At 36.7% G+C, this 22,481-nt stretch overlaps 1 pseudogene across 1 annotated transcript; it reads left to right on the top strand.

The window, feature by feature from the left end:
- Positions 1–12,928: 12,928 nt before the first annotated feature.
- Positions 12,929–16,309, top strand: LOC311591859 (cysteine protease ATG4B-like; annotated as a pseudogene). The gene is made up of 3 exons: positions 12,929–12,944; positions 13,170–13,267; positions 15,131–16,309. The product of its transcript is annotated as a cysteine protease ATG4B-like (transcript).
- The last annotated feature ends 6,172 nt before the right edge of the window (positions 16,310–22,481 follow it).

Below are 22,481 nucleotides of genomic sequence, written 5' to 3'. Positions count from 1 at the left end.
GATGATACATAGCTAATGGACAATACATTGATAATTGGATACACAGATGAGCAAAATGTGATGAAGATATTTAATGAGAAAGGAAGTGGAAAACAAAAATGAAGTTTTAATTTTTCTTTCATTTCGGTGATTTGAAAATTATAAACAGTAAACTTGCAATATACCTGGGACCAGAAGTGATTTTAGTATAGTCTTAAATGACAGTCCTTCCCTTTTTGTACTAGGTGGAAAGCCAGTGTTGTAACTAAATTAGGCTCGAGTGGCCACCCACATGATCTTCACACAATCCCCAGTACCTTGGACAGAAGACAGTGGGTTTTGGGAAACAAAATGCATCATATTCAGCCCCATGTTCAACACAACGTACTACCTAATGTTCAGGCACTCAAAGTGTACAGTAAGGAGGCTTACTTAATTCTGTGAATAAAACCTCCCAGGATATCCAGGGCTACTTAGAGAAACCCTGTCTTGAAGAAACAAAACAAACGAACAAAACAAACAAAAAAATCTAAAACCAAAACAAGAATTCTTCTGAAAGTTGGAATCCCCAAGGCATAATGCATAGTCATTTAGGGGCCATCCTTGATTATATCAAAGCATGGTGGCAAAGTGTGTGCCTTTCTCTATTGTAAAATATCTACATTGGTTTTCAAAGAGTTCTTTGTATTTCTATGTCTTGTGTGTGCTCATTTTTTTTTGTATTTTGTTTTGTTTTACTTTCTATTATACACATTTCAGATGTTGTATTAGTTAAGGTTTTCTGGAGTAACCAAACTTGAAGAACTCTGTGTATGTGGAAAGAAAATTTATTAGAATGGCATAGAGGTTATGTTCAGATAATCCAAAAATGGCTGGTTACGACAGGAAAGTCCTAGAATCCAACAGTTGCACTGTCCACAGGGCTGGATGCCTCAGCTGGTTTTCAGTAGATGCTGGATTTCAAAAGAAGTGGCCTCTAATGCTAGTGAAGGAATGGGCTTGCTAACAAGGCAAGAGCAAGCAGGAAAAGAGCAAAAGCTTTCTTCTTCCTTGTCCTTGTAAAGGATTCATGCAGAGGGTGTGGCCCAGATTAGAGAAGTGTTTTCCTATTTCAAAGGATCTGCATTAATTCTGTACCTTCCTACCTTCTAGATGCAGGTTAGAAGTAGATCTTCTTACATCAAATTAAGCAAAAATCTCCCACAAGTGTGTCATCTATTTGGGGGGTTCTATTTAATTCCAGGTGTCAACAGGTTGACAAGCAAGAATAGCCATCAAAGATGTGGATCTAAGTATCTCTCTTTTTTAGATCCTGATGCAAAGGCACTTTTAATTTCGCCTCCCATTACTTTAGCAATGGAATAAAGAAGAGTAGTCCTTGTGCAACTGTTTACACCCTTCAATATAATCACTTAGTATCAGGGCTAATTTTTTTCTTTACGAGTTTTACCCAGATGATCAGGGCATCTCCAGACACAGTATTAATTTTCTTTCTCCATCAAAGTGCTTTACCTGTTTTATGAAATTGTATTAACCAATATTACAGTGTAAACTGTGTTTCAAAAGGGTATTATATTCCTTGATTTGTTACTAATCTTAGTAAAGAGATCTGTTAACTTGTGTCATGCACTGCTCTATCCCTAGCCATCTAGTCCAAGTCTGCTGAATGGATTTTTAGGACAAACAAACACACACACAAACACACACCAAAAAAAAAAAAACTCACAAATTTCACTATCAGTATTCATTTTTATGTCCTTATTTATTGTACCTCAAAAAAAAATCTAAGAATACTCTGCAAAACACGTAGGATGGAAAATATGTACATATGTGTACAAGTCATTCATTGTTAAAGTTAGACTTTTGAGATCATTGAATCATTTTTCTTTTTTCTTTTTTTTTCAGTTTATTCACAATACATACTGATTGTAAAAATGTACATCTGTGCTTTTCTTTTTTTAAAGATTTATTTATTTATTATTATGCATATAGTGTTCTGCCTGCATATATACCTGCAGGCCAGAGGAGGGCATCAAATGACATTATAGATGGATGTGAACCACCATGTGGTTGCTGGGAATTAACTCAGGACCACTGGAAGAACAGTCAGTGCTCTTAACTGCTGAGCCATCTCTCTAGCCCATATCATTACTTTCCAGTGATACTTTAAAGCTAATTTTTAACCTTCCATCAAGCAAGTTTTAGTAATCTGAATGTATTTAAAACAGCGACTTAAAGTTTGCCTAGAAATTTGCCTAGGAATTCTAGCAATTTTTCAGTCTCAGGTTTTTTTTTTCAGTGTTTGATATCTATATGTGATTTGGGAATGTAAAATAATGTGTTGTCGAAGAAAAAAAAAGCAGACTCTTTCTCTCTGAGGCATTGTTGCATCAATAGAGCTGTATTTTTCCCTCACTGGCATCTATAACTTTAGGAAAGAAAAGCTACCGTGCTCAAAATTCCCAAGTGTGGCCACTGAAGTGCCACTCAGTTACAGAGGCCAGTTTATCACTACAAACATTTCAGTCAGTAAGAATTGGACAGTTGGCTAAGGGCTTCTCTGTCCTTCTGCAAGCCATGGATGCCCTGTAAATCTCTTACCTGCCTTTTTCTCTAGGTCCTTCTTGCACAGGACATCGAAGTCCCTTGAGAATGGGTGATGGGCCCTATGAAATGTTCCTCTGCAGATGATGTACCTGCTGCCCCTGGTCTCTGACATCTCAAGAACTTACCACTGCTCTGCAGAACACCATGGAAACATTCAGACTGCATGTTACTTTTCAGCTTCTCTATGGAGTTGACTTTGTTCCACTGTGTATTTCAGTATCATCAGCTGTGTTGTGAAACAGATACAGCTGATTAAACCATCAATAGGTGTCTTTTTTCATAGGGATGGAAACTTAAAGTGTGTCAAACAAAATTCTTTGTGAGTGGGGAGTTTGGTGGACACCCATGTTCATCAACATATATGAACTTATACAAATTCAAACATGCACACACAGGTGCACACTCATGGATACACCGTGCCTCTAATTTAGATCAGGTTATTGATCAGGGCACTTCCATGGGTAGAAGGCCAGGGGAGTGCTTTGGTGGCTCTCTGGGAATGAGAAAGGTGATTTTCTTTAACATAAATAACTCTGTTCACATTTACTCAGTGTGATTCTTACTGTGGAACGTTTGGGGGTCATTTTGTAAATTTTAATAAATGTTGAATATAGACTAATACTTGAGGCTGTGAAGCTCAGAGAAGACACTGGATGGCAGATTTCATGAGATGTTTCTACTGTGAACAGTCTTGCAACCCTGCTTTAAATGGGACAATTAAAGATGCTAGATCTGAATTTTTCATTCTTTATTAATTTTCTATTGCATTTGCATAATGGTCTGTGTATTGTATTAATTTTGTCTCATGACAATGTCTGACTCAAAGATCCCAGGGTAAAGCAATGGGAGATGTACTTTTAAACTTAAATAAGTGATGAAACCATGAACAGAGAAAATAGTCAGCATTTACAGTGGGATAAGGCAAGCATTGCTGAGCTTGGATGGTCAGACATATTCAGCTGCCTGTGCAGCCAGTAATGTTGATGCCACCAAGTTTCACTAAATCAAGGGAAGGGCATGGTAATGGAAAGAAGTCATTGTTCTTTGGTTGGTTGGTTGGTTTGGATTTTAATAAACTATGAGAACAAATAACCCAGAGCTAGTGAACAGGAGCTTAATAATTGTTAATCACACCTCTAGATATCTAAATATCTGGACAGTATGACAGGAAATTACATTTGTTAACAGTGATCACTGGAAAAGTCTTGTTCTTCAGCTTCCAGTGTGAGACATTCCAGCTTCCAGTGTGAATAGACAGAAACTGAATTCTAGTGACAGGTATTAAACCATAGGATTTCAGTTAAGAAATAAATGATGCTGAGATGTCCATAAAATGTGGTGTGTGTGTGTGTGTGTGTGTGTGTGTGTGTGTGTGTGTGTGTGTGTGTGTGTGTGTGTAAAATGTAAGGTGAAATTTCCATGGAAAGAAGAAACACAGATTATAATACAGATAAGAGAATGTGTGATCTGGCCAGAGATGGGCTATATTTGTTTGAAGACCAAAGGTGAGAGAGGTAATTCAGGAATAAGACTGCTATCCTAGTGATAATAGGTTGGAATAATGGTTAAAGGTGAATGTCCAAGGTAGAATCAGCAGCATGAAGAAATTAGTGCTCTGTACATATGTTACTATGGCCCCTGCATCTCATAACAAAATTTTCATATGCATTATTCATAAAGATAACATCTTGTTCTTATCAGTAATTGCTATAATTGTACCTGAGCCTATAAGGTTTTGACCTCTCACAAGTGGTGAGTTTGAGAACAATGCATGCTGGTGTATTTGGACCTGTATTCCAGAGAGTTGGTTGTTATTTATTCATCCTTTATATCCAAATAGTAATGTGATTAAGATTTAAATAATATAGTCATCCAATTCACATTGCTGTTATAGCTGCACAGGATTTAATTAAATACTCCAAGGAATTATACTATAGATTATTTTAAGCAGAATGAAGGCAGTAATTACTAGTTAAAGGGTGGACAGTAATGGGGCCAAATTTTATTACCTATAAGAACTTCAGCCAACAATTAAAAAGTAATGAAAGCACCCAGAGAAAGTAAAAGTTGAACTCTGAGAAAAAGAGAACATGTTTAATGGGGAGCCTGAGGTACCAAAAAAAACCCAAAAAACTACAGCAACAACAATAACAAAAACTGGTACCTGAGTTATAAGATAAACTACAAAGAGTAGGGCATCAAAGTCAGAGACACTGTATCCAAGTCACTAGTCACTCTCCTACCCTGCATGCCAAGTATGTAAAGGACAATTCAGTGACTCCCCTCATCAATATCCTACAATTTCAGTCCTCCCAATCTTGACAGAATTTGTGAATTCTGAATCATACTTAGGTACAACTTTGTGCTTTTTCTTCCCAACTGAATCATTTTGAAGGCTTCTTGATTTACTAAGGACAGTTCTCACATAATTGAGATTATGGCTCACATTTCACAATTTGATGTCTGGTCTTTGATACTCACCATGGTTTGCAACATAAGGTTGTTGTTGTTGTTGTTGTTGTTGTTGTTGTTGTTGTTTTAACAAAACTGTCCAATTTTGTGCATAGCCATGAAAATCAAGTCTTATGGACATAGATGGTGATGGTTCATTCACTTAAAGTAGGACTACCTACTCTTTCTGCTAGGAAGAGACTCTCTGTCAGGAAGCACTAAGGAGAAAAGGATGGATCTGTAGTCATCTATTCCAAGTTCTATGATTATAAGTTATCAATGGAAGGAACTGTACATTGGCTTTGCTTTAGAGTGGTTGAGATATTGCATTGTTTCTCAGCGCTCTATACAGAATCCATTACCATTGTAATCCTTACTTAGTGAAATCTATCTGACAAAAGTTTCAAATAAAACAGATGGGTCAGTTTCCTTGCACTCATGGAGGGCCATACCACAGAATTCTATGTCAAGCAGCAAGTGCACACATTAGACAATATACTCACTGTGACAAGATGATAATTAAAAAGCTAAGAGACAAGCAAAAGGTCCTGTCATAATAAGCCAGTAAATGGTGGAGAAGATTCACTGATGGCCCCCTGTTACATACTCTTGTGCTGCATTCCTTGCTGTATCAGTGGTGGTACACTCAGTGACTCAGAGTAAATGTAAGGGATGCAGGTTAATCATGATTGTATGAAGAGCCACATATCACATACTATGTCCTCAGCAGCTCTGAACATGGTAGGGACAGTATCTTGTCACCTCATGACAAAGGAAAGAATGGAAATGTGATTGAGCTCTGCTCAGGACCAAAATCAAGGATGCAATGGTGCCTAAAATTTGGGAATCAAATTCATCATTGCATGGTTTCTTTGCAGTTTGACCTCTGTGTCTTCTGAGAATATCCTTCCTGACACAATTGAAGAGGATTAACCTCTTAGTCTGTTGCAGCCAGCCGTGAGAGAAAAGTGTGCTCTGAACTATTTCCTTATTTTTCTAAAACTGAAGTGTTTTTAGATATTGAACATAACCTTCCATTTAAATGTAAGTAAACTATATTTCCATCCTAGAAGCTCTATTCTGACCTGAAAGGATGATAGAACATGCTAGACTCTTCTTCTCAATATTAAAATGCCCAAAATGTAAAAAAAAAAAAAATGTTTAAAAGAAGGAATCATAAAGTGCAATTATATCACTCTCTATATGCATTTTGTATTTTTATTAGGCTTTCTCTTTGTCTTCTTCAACATTGTTGCAAGCATACGTGTTCAAATATTTGCTTAGAACAACCCATAACACATTTTATGATTGATATGACATCATTTCAAATAATTTCAGTGTAATGAATTTGTAACTTTTCAGGTACCGTATTTGCTGTTGACATGCATTTTAATAAACACTAAATAATAAAAATAATAATGAAGTGGATTTCCAGAATTTATACAATACAGAAATTACTATAGATGAGATGAAATAAGAAACAGACACTTATTATTATAATCAGAGTTTTGTCATTTTAAAATTTAATACTTACTATTATAAAAATAATGTGAATCAAAAAATAACATGAATCTTGTTTGTTATATTTAAAAAATTTTTCATGTAGATGAAAAGTTAAAATGGCATTTAGTTAACCAATAGCTTAACATATCTGTTGTGTTTGTAATCAAGCTAATATCCTTATGTTATTGAAGTTTTCTTTTACATTACACCTGGAACCTCACACAGGGTATCATTCATTATTATCACTTGAGCGAGATAGTCTGAAAAACAGTCAAGGAGAAAGAAATGTCACTATATTGTGGCCTAATAATTTTTTATCTTTTTTTATGCATAAAAAATTATTTCATGGCATTGAAAGTGGACTTTTCCTCAGTAGTGGAATTCTGTGAAACAGCTTGTCATTAAAAAAAAAAGGTACTGAAGACATTTTGGTTTTATGAAGGGCTGTGTAGATGATTTAGTCATCCAGATGTATGTAATGCAAGTATGAAGACATAGGGCAGCTTAGGAACAAACATTAATAAACAGGGCGTGTTGGCCAGTGTTGGTCTTACAATGCTGACTTTGGGTAGGAGGAGATGGCAAATTCTTGGGGCTCTATGGCTGGTCAGCCCAGTTTACAATGTAAGTTCCTGGACTTTGATAGACCACATCAAAAAAATTAAACAAACAAAACTGTGGCCAGTGTCTGAATTTATGTATATTTAACCACCCTTGCATGCCTGGGATGAAACTTACTTGCTCATGGTAGACAGGAGTATGTTATTGAGTATTTTTCCATCAATGTTCACGAGGAAACTGGTTTGGAATTCTCTTTCTTTGTTTCGTCTTTTTGTGGCTTAGGAATCAAGGTGACTGCAGCTTTATAGAAAGAGTTTGGTAATGATCCTTCTGTTTCAGTTTGTGTAATAGTTGAGGATTATTCATATTAGTTCTTCTTTGAAGGTCTGGTATAATTCTGAGTTGAAGCCACCTGTCCATGGGCTATTTTTGTTTAGGAGACTTTTGATGACTGCTTCTATTTCCTTAGGGGATACAGGATTGTTTAATTTTTTTGATCTGGTATTGATTCAATTTTGGTAAGTAGAATTTATCAAGAAACTTGCCCATATAATTTAAATTACCAAATTTTGTAGCTTTTAAGGCTTTTGATATAAGACCTAATGATTCTTTGGATTTCCTTATTATCTGTAGTTATGTCTGTGTTGTCATTTCTGATTTTTTGATTTGGATATTCTCTCTTTTCCTTTTAGTTAATGTTGCTAATGGTTTGTCTATCTTGTTGATTATCTCAAAGAACAAACTCTTGGTTTGTTGATTCTTTGAATTGTTCTCTTTGTTTCTAAGTTATTGATCTCTGCTCTGAGTTTGATTTTTTCCCCCAGCCTTCTACTCCTCTTGGAAGTGTTTGCTTTTTTTTCCCTAGAACCCCAAGATATTCCATTAAGTTGTTTGTATAAGATGTCTCCAATTTATTTATGACAGCACTTAGTGATATGAACTTCTTAGCACTGCTTTCATTGTGTCCTATAGGTCTGAGTATGTTGTGTCTTCATTTTCATTGAATTTTAGGAAGTCTTTAATTTCCTTCTCTATTTCATCCCTTACCCAGTTGTCATTGGTTAGAACATTGTTCTGTTTCCAGGTGAGTGTATTCTTTTTGTTTTCCTTTTGCTCTTGAAGTTCAGCTCTAGTCCATGATGGTCTAATGAGATACAAGGGATTATTTCAGTTTTCTTGTATGTGAGGCATGCTTTGTGAATGACTATATAGTCAGTTTTGTAGAAGGTTCCATGAGATTCTGAGTGAATGTATCTTATTTTGTGTTTGGGTGAAAAGTTCTGTAGATGTCTGTCAGGTCCAGTTGATTCATGACATCTGTTAGTTTCATTATCTCTCCATTTAGTTTCTATCTCAATTATCTGTTCATTGGTGGGAGTTGGGTGTTGATGTCTCCCATTATTAATGTGTAGGGTTTGATGTTTTTATTTATGCTTTAGTAATGTTTCTTTTACCAGTATAGGTGTCCTTGTATTTGGGGCATAAATGATCAGAATTGAGGTGTAATCTTGATGGAATTTTCCTTTCATGAGTATGAAGTGTCATTCTTCAAATCTTTTTGTAGTGGATATAAACATGTTTCTGTTTTGATCCAAAGAGTGGTATATGTAATGGATATAAACATGTTTTTGGTTTGATGCCAAGTGTGGGATGGGGAATAGACTTGTAAGAGAGCAGGGGATGTTTATCCACTTGGAGTTTGAACCACCTCATGTAGGAGCTTGTTTTCTGCCAGCTGAAAAACATGCTAATACATAATTTGAGAAGATATATATTTGTGTGGGGGGGTGTGTCCCCAAAACAGGAAGCATGGCTTTTCGTGTCTTGGTATTGTCTGGATGTTCATCACTGCACTTCAAGACGCTCCAAGAGAGAATCACTCCAGGGAAAGGTTCAAGGCTCTGGGCTCCAGCTGCTGTTCCTGGTTCCATCAGCAACTTTTGTGGCATTCCTGGTCTGCTGAAATCTTCTGACTATTCCAGAGGAATCACTCCCAGGAACTAAATTCAACAAGGTCTACTTCTCCTGTTCCCCTAAATCTCCTTTCTTTCCTATCTAGGGTAGGTGGGTTGTAAAGGAGGTATAAGCATTTAAAGAACCCAAAATAAAGTAGGTTTGGAAAAGGTGGAGCCTACAAATTTGATTAATTTTAATGGAAAGTCTACTTTATTAAATTCTAGAATGGTTACTCATGCTTTCTTCTTGGGTCTGTTTGTTTGGAAAACTTTTTTCCAGTTCTTTACTCTGAGGTAATTTCTCTCTTTGTGTCTGAGATGTGTTTCTTATATGCAACAGCACGGTGTGTCCTGTTGTACATCTATTCTGTTAGCTTGCTTCTTTTACTGGAGAGTTGAGACTATTGATGGTGAGAGATATTAGTGACCAGTGACTGTTAGAACCCTTTATTTTGGGGTTTGGCTGCAGAATAGTGTTTGTGTGCTTGTCTGTGCATTTTTGGGGGGTGAGGGTGTATATAGTTAACCTACCTGGGTGGGCGGTTCTGTGGTGGGAGCTCACAAGGTGCAGTTATCTGGCATGTCTCCCAACCACGGTTAGTGCTGTAGTGCCTGAAGCTGAGGCCTTGCTGGTGGGGACCCTGGGATAAGAAAAACTCCCAATATTTTCTCATGCAGTGGGCTCTTGTCTCGCCTGGGAAAGCTAGCACTGTGGGACTCTGGGGCCCACTACCGGCCTATTATTTGCTATGCTCTCATTGCTATCCTGCTATTTAGTTAAGGTGCTTACTCAGCACCACCATCTTGCATCCCCTTGGTGTCTGTGATTTCCATTAACCACATATAAAGTTGTAACTAGTATCCTTCTAAGGATGTATCATGTTACATGATTAGATAATCATGAGATGTCAAAGTCTATAATTTCACTTTAAATGCAAACTTTAATCATCTTTAAGATTATGTAATGTTTGATAATTTTTTTCAAATGACCTTTTAATACATTTTATTGAGTTGCCTTTGAAAATCTCTTTGAAGTAGTTTAAAATAATTCAAGTATATTTACAATACTTAGGTAGGTTAGGGTTCAAATATAAGAATGCTTAACTTTGTTAGCAGTAGTAATAGTAATGTTTATTATTTAATATTAAAAATTAGCAAATAAAATACAAATCGAATATGTGACGTATTGATGTGCTATACTGATGATATTTTTTTGTCAAACTGTAATTTGGAGAAGAAATTTGTAAGGGATTGTTTTTTCCTAACATCACATAAAGTTATTTGTCAAAGTTAAAAGATAACTAAACATATGCTCATCAATTTTAAGGAAATCTGTAAGAATTGTCTCCTTTGAAAATTGCTTATTAAGTCTCATAAGAGTAAAGATAACCAGTGTAAAGTAATAACAGTAATGGATAAAAATAAATTACCTTGAACTTTTGCTTAGTGTTCATGATGCAATTTATAACTCTTACTTTAATCGACACGAGGGCACAAAATAATCAGGAACAGAATCAATTACAAAAATGATTAAAAATTCCAAATTAGCTACAAGCTTCTCATTACTCTCTATTTAATACACATCTAACCTTTTCATGGAGTAATTAATTGTACTCTGGTTCCCCTCATAGCAGCACATGTAAGCATTCCAATCATTTAAATGAGCTATGGAAACTAATTCTTATTTTTCTGTAATTGATATTTTCTGACATGCTACATCTGATCTTAGGCTTTTGCCTCTTAATGGAAAGTGATAATATGCATGTGTTGCCAGAGTTAATTACTACTTCCCTTACATAACTAAACCTTTTCCTTAAAAATTGAAACTAATAGGAAATTCAAAGTATACACAGGAGATACCATTTCCTTTATATTTATATTCATCATTGGCTATTTTGTTCTTTTCCTTGCTTTATTTTCATCTCAAAATGTGATGAACTATGTATCCCTATCTATAATATATACATAGTTGTTTTCTATTTCTATATTTGCTTTAGAAAGACACTGATAGATCATCTTTTGTTGTTTATAAAATTTACATATAGAATATTGCCCTGGACCAAGCTGGAACTGACTTGAATACATTTTATCTGAAGGCAATATTTAATGCTAACAGAAAACACCATGTAAATATCTAAATGGGTGAAAGCATCCAAAAGTCTCATGTAGCTATGACACCTCTAAACCACAACAACGACCACCTTTGCATGGTAAGACTCATGGTAAAATAGTGGGAAGTACAGCTTTGTAGTAAGCAACAGCTCTCTGGTTGGACTTAAGACCTGCTCAAGAAAAAGGAAATTATGCCTGGTACTGGAAATTTAACCAACCAATTGGGGGTAAAAATGGCATGGATCTTAAATACAGTCTACAACTTCCACTTTACTAAATAATCCCTTACTAAATTCTCAACATTTTTCCATACACCCACAGAGAAATATAGACTTCACAGCTCATCAAAAACACTTTTCTTTTAATAGATACAGAGCATTATAGAAAAACCACAATCAATTAAAATTCAGAGTTCTGAGCCTAGCCCTAGTGGATACATCTATGAAACATCTCCTATACTCAATGCTTAGAGATGATTGCAGAAGAGTAGGCAGAAGGTTTTAAAAGCTGGAGGAACAGGGGATTTTCTATGAGGTCACATCTCTTAGTTACATGTTGTAGCTAAGAATATGTCAGAAGCTACACTCATCAAGTGTAACTAACATGGCTGCTTAAGCAAGGACTGAAAAGTACTCCATGATTAGACATGATAATAGAGGAGGAAAGCTCATCATATGTCAACCCCAGACAAAGATGTACAGTCAATTAAGGATGCTGAGAGTGGGAGAAATAATCTTCCACAGGGAAGACCCCTCAGATTGGTTAAAACACTAAATGGATAACCCTGAAAACTAATACATACAAGAAATTAAATATTCTATCCTATCTAATTATATTTTTTCTAGACATCCTTTTAAAACTCCTAAATTTGTGCTTAAAATCTCCTTGGGCTTTTTTTTTTTTTTTTGAGGCTATTTATTTAAAGGTACCTTTCCCTTCAGAGTCTTTTGAAACAGATGAAGTTGATTAGTGACCATGTTATGCCACTATCCCCATTAGTTACAAAGAAACTAACTCACCACACCAAGACTGAAAACAGAAGATGAAAATAAAAACAGGATGTACCTATGGCACATGCGTGGGAAGTGAGATGGAGATACTAAGACTGAATGTGCTCTTGTTTATATTCCCATTGCTTAAACCATATGAATACTGGAATCTTCAAGAGAATTTCATACTTTGAACCTCATAAATTATTTTGGATTAGCAAAGACAAAAAGTGACTCAAGAGAAGCTCTGTGCTGACATGGGACAAAGAAAAGCCCAATCCATTTTTCAGGAAATAAAAAAATTAAATAATTGAGCACAGAAAAAAAAAGAAAATATTTTAAGAAACAGACAGTGTGTGTGGTAGAAGTTATTTCCTCAATATAAAGAGACTGATAAGATACCTCTTAGAACCCAAAGCTCTGGGCAATAGGTTTTCACCGAATTGGTCTACTATAACTACAATTGCAAAAAAAAAAATAAGAAATTGTGAAGAAACCAATAGTTCCCTCTCCATTTCCTGATGATGTAATCTGAGATAAATTCCTGCTTACTTCATCATTCTTTTACTTACCAGTGCAGCAACTGGTTTCTTTCACATGTGTAATCATTGCAAAATACCTGACACTGGTTAACTTTATGAATAGAAGGGATTTATTTTGAGAACAGTTGCAGTCATACGTTGAGATCTCTCCACTGATCAAGGCCATTTTTCTAGGCTGAATTCTAAGAAAACCAAGAATACCACGTTATGAGACAGGAAGAATGTGAACATGTCCCCATGCTCAGGTATGTATCTGATGATGTAGGTTCCAAAAGGCTTTCTCTGCTTCAATGGTCCCACACATACTAAGTGGACTTGGTGGGTTTAAAAAGAAGAGTTTAGTATAGAGTAAATGGCACTAGAGGCATAGAATGGGAGTTGGAGGGAGGGAATAGGGTGGATTTTATAAAAGATGTTGTATGTATGTATGTATGACATTCTCAAACTTTTGAAATATTTATCTGCTGAAGACATTTGTCAAGAGTTGCAGAGGTACACAGCATTAGATGTAAAGATCTTGGTGTATTCAAATATAGCAGGAAGAATTAAGGACGATGAAATGTGGAAGGTGAGAAAAGTTGCCTGGAAACAAAGCCTTGTTCTAAGAATATAGACAAATCTCAGTTTATGTTACAAGTAGGAAAGGTTTACTACTCTAATAGGAAACATGTTGTATTACTTGATGAGAGGTGAGGATTAAAGAGAAAGAGAGAAAAAACTGTAATCAGAATTATAGGACAGAAATTTAAACATTTTTTCAATGTTAGCTTTTCAAACTATGGTGCATTGATTGTTTCTTTTAATGTATTTTCATCATACTCAAAAGCTCTTCAAGATCTACCCTCTCCTCTCAGCCCATTGTTTAAGTGTGCAGCAACAACTTGCATCATGCGACTGATCTTGTATATATGATTTTCCACTGGAGAACATCCTATTTACCAGGGGCTACACTCTTAGAAATAACCACCTCTCCTCCTCCCAGAGCAGCTTACTAATAACTCCATGCCCACTTCATCTTTTAATGCTGGGATTCTGTCTGCATTGGTCTTGAATAAATTATATGCACGCTGCTATGAATTCTAAGAACTAAAGTAATGATTGGTCTGGCCAGAAAAGTTCACAGGTGCAATAGTGACAGAAACATCATAGAAGTAGCCAACTGCTTTCTGGTTGAATGTAGGACACACTCCGCAAGATGAGATCCATACCTGGCACCATTTACTTGGCTAAGTACCTATGTCTAAACAGGCCATAGTCCCTAGAAGAGAACCTACTAATTTCATGCTGTGTAGGTGGGTACAGTATTAAACTGAGTCCAGATGATTATTCTTGTACTTATGGGTTACTGCATTTCTCAACCCTAATCTGAGAAACTTTTACATTTAATAAATGGTAATCAACCCAGTGACCCACAACTGGCAAAGGTGAAAATATAAAAGAATGTCTTCCACCCTCAAAGGGATAGGAAAACTTGGCTAAGGGTGAACCTCCACTTCACTTCCTAGACACACTCTTCAATATCTATGGGATTCCAATGAACCTCATTCAGTCAAAAAAAAAAGGGGGGGCGGGAGTAATGCATGAATGAGTCATAGAAAATGGATAGGGCAATCTTGCATATCTGACTGATTAGTAATCAAAATGTTTATTTATACTGATCCTACAAAAGAGGCAAACTTATTACTTCTAACAAACTACATATCATATATCATTTTCCCCTGGACAAATGTTACAAGTACAGAGATAATATGTATTATCAATACCAAATTATTTTATGGTGAAGCCAAGCATCCTAGGAATAATTCTTGACAAAGTTCCAGTGCCTGTGTGTCTTAGATTGACCCTTCACTGTCCTTGGTGGATATTTCTTACTGCTAAAGGCCTCTCTTCAAAGGGTAGAGTTGGAATAAGGTAACAAAAGCAAGTGTTAAGAAGAATGAAACTTATGGACATTCCCTGGGAAAAAAACAGCTCTGCAGAAAATTGGGTCTTTCATAGAACCTAATATTTGGGCTATTCTTAAGTTATATTAATAAGCATGAGACAGGGTATCTGAGGAATATAATACAGAAAAAACATGGAAATATTAGAGCCTGACACACTATAATTGAATCATTCGCTTTTAATGTTCAGCCTCAGAAACAAGGAACTAGTATGAATAGAAGCAATTTTGATAATTCAATTAATGGCAAGCTTTGGTACCTTCCTGACAGCAAAGCTAGCAATTTTAGGAATCCTGTTGTTCTTCTATTCTTTATAGAATCATGGTAAAGATAGGAATTGTATTGAAACAAGCGTTCATGACAGAGACACAGAAGAACTACCTGCTTTCCTGAATAGACTTGTCAGATTAGGACTTTCCTGATATTGTGAGGGGAGGGGGAAGAATAGACCAACTTAGCTAAAGCAAGAGGCTGAACAATGTTTTAAGAATCAAAGAAAGGCAGCTGGCAGCTGGACAGGGAAGGTGGATGCAGTCATTTTGACATATTATAATCTCCAGTTTGCCAAATTTGAATATTTCCCTGAGACCTCGGAGCCTGTGTGTATTCTGGGCAGAAAATATAGCACTTTCACAGAGAAGAATGAAATATTGCCTGATGTAGCATCCAGACATTGGTTTGTATCCAGGAGAAACTGGTCCTACTTCACATATTGGCTGGGACTCCATGCTTCACTGTGGAAGACAATCTTTGCCCAAGTTCTGGTATGTTCCCACTTAGGTCGAGATTGGAGATTGACTCAGCAGAAGAGACAGCCTGACAGCTACTTTGACATCCTCAATGCTTTCCTTGACAGTAAGGACAGCTACTACTCCATCCACCAGATAGCGCAAATGAGAGTTGGCAACCCTATAGTCCAGTGGTATGGGCAAACACTGTTGCCCGGGTCCTCAAGATCCTGGGTGTATTCGACACTTGAAGTTCCTTGGCTATTCACTTAGCAATGGAAAATACTATGATGATGGAGGAAATCAGAATGCTGTGCAGGGCCAGCCTTCATTGTGTTGGGGCTGCTGCACATGCTACAGAGCCAGATAGGCATTGTAATGGGTTTTTGATTGACACTAAAGTCACCAACAGGCCATCGGCCTGGAGACCCCTAGTGTTTCTCATCCCTCTTTGCCTGTGACTTACAGGCATCAATGGTGCCTATGTGGAGGAGCTGAAGTACTGGTTCATGATGGCCCAGTCAGTGTGTAGTGTCAGAAGGAAGCCCAACAGTGCCTACTACTTTATTGGCTATGTTGGTGAGGAGCTAATCTATCTGGAATACATAGCCTACAATGGAACTGACTAACAGCTGCTATATCGCTGATGAGACCTTCCACTGCCAACGACCCCCCACCCACCTCACCGTGTGCAGGATGAGCATTGAGGAGCTTGACTCATCCATTGCTGTGGGATTTTTCTGGAAGACTTTAGCAACTGGTGTCATCAAGCTATCCCTGCTTGGAGGTGACCCGCAAATGTTTGATCTATTGGAACAGCAGCATTTCCATCTGGCCTGCCAGAATGTCTTTAATCTGTGCCTAGATTCTTCTGATATAGAGAGACTGGAGATGTTCTTTGACTCTGAAGATGAAGACTTTGAACTCCTAGCCTTCTGACAAACCCAGGGTTGGGTGATGGCCTCCATGGCCTTCATTCATTAGGGTGCTTTAAGAATCCAGATGTACCTTGGGCACTCAGTGTCACAGTGTACCATCCACCCAGCCCACTTCTGCCAAATGATGTTTGCCTGTGCCAGATCTGTGAAGAGGGGGCCTGCTCTACTCATGGACCAAGGACTGCCATGCCTGGGGCCCTTACTGTTTGGAGGCAGACTACCTAACTCCAAACACACAATGGGCCTGTCCACATGAGGCTGCCTATCAGAAGGCCTAGTAAAGAAGAACAAGTCAGGAGTTTCCAGAGCTCTTTACTTGACATTGGCAGCCTGTCTCAGCCTATCAGATTTGGTTCTGCCTTCTGCTGGGAATCTGGGTCTGTGGTTTATTTGGAATTGAAGACCCAAAGAAAAGAATTAGTGGTCTTATATCAAATATAAAAGAAACATATGGGAAGGAAAGGAAGAATTCAAAAAAGGGTTAGAGATACTGTGATTTCTATAGAAATAGAAAGGTAAGTTTGATGTAACAGGTACTAGGAAATAACTTCTGATTCTTTCACTTCTGTGCCAAAATAAAACAGGATCAAACTCAAATAGATTCATCCAGTCTACCATTTCTGTAAACATAAGGCTTTACAACTCCAATATTAAGAAAAAGGCATGGAGTTAAAAGAAAACTGATTTTATCATAATGTTACCTTTTAGTTCTTATGAAATTTACTGTTTGCTCACTTTGTTTCCCTTGTTACTATATACTTATAAAACCAAGGAAGCCTTAAAGCTATATAATCAGTAAATAAAGTTTCTAAGAAAACGATTTTGTGTATAAATATACCTTGCAAGAGACACAAGTCGTCAGAACAGGTCAAGCCATAGTGAGATGTGCTTCCTCTCCATCCAGCTCTCGTAAAACTAAACTAAACTAAGTAGCATCCCATGTCTGATTCCTCCCTTGCCACTCTGGATCCACCCTTCTTCCAGCCCTAACCCTCATCCTGGGGCAGGCCTCTGACAACTGATACTTGAACAGGGACTCAAAGATAGGGTAAGTTTCCCCTTGGTTGTTTTGGTACAAGACCCAAATTTGTTTTGGTGACGGAGACCTCCCTTATATAGGATAAGGCTGGGTTAGAGAGTGAGAAGTAGAGAAAGGTAAAAATGGGATAGACAAATTTTTCTGAGAAACAAGTGTATATAAAAATTCTTAAGAAGTCTCTGAAGGAAAAGAAAGCATTAAATTCCAGGAAACCAGTTTGTCAGAATATTTACAGTCTGTACAAAAGACTAGCCACTGGTTTCCAGACTATCGAACTTTAGACTTAGACACCTGGAAAGGGGTTGGCTCAGGACCTTTAGGCATTTCTGGCATGGCTCCTGAAGCAGCTTTATCTGGAGATTCTATTTGAGGTGTTTTCCCATTATTACAAACTACTGTGACTTAACTTGCCAGTTTTGGCTTGTCAGTTGCTTCTAAAAGAAAAATACAGGTGAAACCAGCTCTCTACTGTTTAGGGAGAACTATTTATACCCACACTGTGGCCCATCGACCTTTAAAGCTTGACTTAGGCAAATTAATTAAGTGAATTTCAAAAAAATTGGGGGGCGGAATTAATTGAGTTCATCCTTATCTTAAATTAACCACTGAGGAGCTTAAGCCTCTGCTTCATATCCTTAAATGTGATTCCAACCCTTAGTCTCCATATTTCTTAACTGATGAAGCTATGAATGTACTAACAATTGTGCAGCAGGCTATTACAAACAATAGCTACAAAGGATAAAATTGCATGAACTGCGGGATTTTATAGTGCTGCCTACTGCTCATACACCTATAGGTAATATCAGTCTCAAATCATTTTAGACTACATACATATTTATGATATGTGGCACTCTATTCTTCAGGAAAGTGAAACAGGAAAGAGAAAAATACCTGAGTCAGTGTATGGGAGCTCCCAAGCCTTGAACAATGTATAATGGTTGAAGTACAAGATGTAAGTTAGCCTAGTTCAAAAGTTTGGAAGCTCTTCTCGGCTGCAGGATGACTTGTACTATTCATTTCTTTTCTCTTTGTTTTTTAGTTAAAAGGCCTCCCTGCAACTTAATGTGAGGCAGACTGATTACTATCGGCAAATTCTTATATTTAATTTTCTACCATCTATATGTATTATCAAAGGTTTTTATAGGCAAACTAACTTTGTTATTAAGTTTTTATTTTCCAATGGCATGAGATTAGAAATCCTACAACACTGGGCAATGTTCTGTAGACTACCCATAGGAGGAAACCTGTAATATTATCTGCTATCAAATCTATTGTTCCTGAGTTTGCCTAGGGGCAGGTGTTCCAAGAGAATTCTGGAGGTATCCAACTTTTTGTGCTTTTCACAATCTTCGTTGCAAGGAAGACTCCAGAGTAGGGCCAGAAAAGGTTATTTCTTTGAGAGCTGAAATAATTTTCTGGGGAAACTACATAAATGAATTATAATGTAAAAAATCCTCTACAAATGTAATATGTAGAGATTAGAAACCCAAAGTGAAAGATAGCACACTGGCAAAAATAGCATTTGGCTGAGCTTTACTGGATTGTGCCAAACAGCTGTGCTGGTTTCATGGCTCTCACTTTGTTTCCCTAGTCATAGTTGCCCCAATTTCTATTATAACGTGTTTTCTATATAAATAGAAATACATTCTGTTTTCCATATACTGGATTCTCCCTCTCTTGCCAGGAACCCTCATCTTCATTCCTTTTTTAACACTTCAGAAGTTGTTCCTCTTGAATTTTTTCACATCCATGCCCACATGTTCCCTGACATGAGCCTTCTACATTGTGCAACTTTCAAGTGTTTTTATCACTAATTGAAATTCTATAACAAATTTAAATAAACACAAAATGTGTTCCAAATATTAAAAATACTTGAGAAGTTTGCTGTGACTGGTGACTCTTAACTCTTAATACCTAACTTTATAGTTATGTCAAAGACTGACATGATACACATAGAATATGTGCCATACTCTTTGATGCAATTGAATTAGTAATTATGACTGATGATTCTAAACTCTCAAGGCCTAACTGTTGGTTTTCTCAACACTGAGTCTGCTTCACCTGTGGTATCTGATATTCTTTCCTATCTCTGGGACAATCATGCATGGACTTTAGTAGAATGATCAGTGACTGGGATACTCTTACTGAGATCCTGAGAATCTTATATCTTTACATTCTTATTTGTAAATAATGGGCAACTCCCGTCATTATAATACTACCACAGTGTAACCTGGCAGGAGGTTTTAGCAGCCTGAGAATAGGGACATAAGTAAGGCTAGATTAGTAATAAAAAGAACAATAAATGCTCAGGATGGAGCTCTTATCTCTGAGTGTCCTCTTGCTGATGGCAGCCATGTCGCCGCCTGTGCATAGCATTGGAGTAAATCAGTATGCAGCTGAAGCTGTTTACTCAGACAGGTAACTTATCTTGTGGGTAAAAGTATTGTGGATCAGGAAGAGACACAGAAAACATCTCTTGCACAGTAATTTGAAGCACTTCATTTCTTCTTTCCAGTCATTCTAGAGTGTAAATAAATTTCTGTGTGTTGAGCATCAATGGCAAACAGATTTCAAGTATGATTCTAAAAGAAGGCTTTGAGTGCAATTGCTTGGGTGTTTACCGCAACAATCGGTCTTTTTAATTTATTATAACCCATTGTTGAGCTAGGGACTTTTCATTACATGGTAAAATGAATGCCTTTCTTGTTTGAGAAAGTATAAGGCAAGTTTTGACAATCTGCTAAGCATTTCATTTTAAATTCTTATTCAAGAATGTGGGGCTTCCTACTTCATTTTCTTCAACTTTTTGAAAAATGGAATATATTTTTTTCTTCTCCATAACTTGAATGAAAAATGACTTTGCACTAAAGGGATATGATAGATTGTTATGTGGATTCAAACAGACTTGTTCATTTAATGAAACAATTTAGTCATCATGAATAAGAAAGTGGCACAGATGTTTTGAAACAAGTAGGTCAGGGGCATGAACTTATAAAGTTAATCTAACCTCAGCTAAAAGATGATAATTTGAAAAGTATTTCTTTTCAGCCATCCAAGACAGTTTTTCTCTACAAGGGATGGAGAAATAAAATCCACAACATCCTTGCACACTGTGAATCACAGATCTTAGGTGCCTCAGGGTCTCATATGTGTCTAAATCCAACATTAAAAATGCATCCCAGGGCTGGAGAGAAGGCTTAGTGGTTAAGAGATCAGTGTTTTCTTACCACAGCATTCACATCATGTATCTCCAGGGGAATCTGATGCTCTCCTCTTACTGCTCTCACAAACATACATCCACACACAGACCCTACACATACCCATAACTTAAAATAATACATATAACATATTTTCAAAACTGTCTTCATAGGCTGAGAATTTAGCACACTGTGTATCATTTTGACCAAGCATATGCAAAGTTCCAGGTTTGGTCCACAGCACTGCATGCACTGGACACCAGCACACTAGGGAGGTGGAGGTAGAAAGGTAAGTTTAGAGTCATTCTTTTCTATTCAGTATAAACCAATTTTTCATTCATGAGACTAAGGAAATCAGTAAATTGGTCTGTTTTATTGTTTTATTGATATGTGATTCTCATAAATATCTTTGTTCATCAGGCCACATATTTTCAACACAACATAAAACATAGATCCAGTACAGATAAAACATTTGATTATAAGCTACATTTAAAACACAAATAGAATAAAGTTAGCTAACACATCCATCTTTTCCATGAAGACTGACTGTTCAAACTGTCACTGCAGATATATAGCTTAATTAGAGGAGATATACAGTATGATCATTTGCAAAGAACAAATAACATACTGTGAAGAAATGGCAGTAAGTTCATTATGACATAGAATATGTTTTGTCTGTTCATACACTGATACTGACAAAGCTTTTTCTTCTGAGTTCACCACACTTCTGCTACTAACTACTATGTAAAACAATTATTCATAGAGAAAAGTGACTGTCTAGTCATAGCATTCAATTGAATAAAAGCTACAATTTGTAGTCAAGATAAGATAACAGAGGCTGAGAGAGGAAAAAAAACTTGTCTCGTAAAAATTACTGATTTCTCAACCATAAACTAAATATCATCTCATTCAAATAAAAATATTTTCCGGTTTCTGAGTTAACAAACATGTGCTTGAACAGGTAGAGTTGCTGACCACTATGCCACCGTTCCTCAGGCGATGAGACATGCATGCAAGCACATCAATATACTTTCTCTTATTGCTGTTCCTTACTTTGAAATAGAAACAATAAGGTTTAACACAGGACTGGTACAGTAAGAGAATCCTAATGCCTCCATTCAAATCTGTGGTGTCAATCATAAGATTGAATAAAATATAGTTAATTATGTAAAAAAAAACTTTAATGTTTAAGTGGTTGGATATCGATGTCTTCATAAAAGGCTTTGTACATGCAGGTGTTCAATTAAAAATCTGAAGTAATAATTACACAATACCCCCCAAATTTCCATTTAAAGTAATATGTAAAAAAAATACTCATCTCTTACAAAACGCTCCTTAGAGCGTTCTTAATAGTGGGAGACAACTCAGCAGAGCTTACTGCTAAGAATGTAGATTGGAGGGTCGAAAGCTGGAGATGGGAGGCTATAAACTCCGGCTTAAGAGTCTAAGCTGCCTGGTATACACAGACATTTGTGTACCACCAATCTAGGTTATTTTTCCTAGCAAGGAAAGGATGTTCTGCTAAAAACAACACACAAACAAGTTTCCTTCCTCCAATTGACTTGCTAATGGGCCATGCGCCTATCTGGGTTGTGGCACAAATTTTGAATTCAGGTATTATGATGCTTTTATTCAAACAAGGAAGAAAAGTTATTGCATTCTAATATTAATATAGCCCAGATATTTTTACTTCAACTGATTGACATACTACATTAATTCCTTTTCAAGTTGATTCTTATACTCAGAATCTCATGTTTGTGTGTTCAAAAAGTACAGTAATACAATGAATCTTAAAATAAAAATATTTTCAATAATAACCTAAACCTTATCAAGGAATGAAAGATTTTCATAGGCAAAAGATCAGGTCTCCCTCAGTCTTCTTGAGCTATTTTTGCCTGGGATGTGACAACATAGCCACATACTTCCTCCCCTCATGG

Source organism: Acomys minous (genome assembly GCF_964271855.1).
Source record: "Acomys minous genome assembly, chromosome: 2".
NCBI classification, from domain to species: domain Eukaryota; kingdom Metazoa; phylum Chordata; class Mammalia; order Rodentia; family Muridae; genus Acomys; species Acomys minous.
Note: the sequence above shows the minus strand (reverse complement) of the source record. Positions and strands in the feature narration are given on the sequence as shown.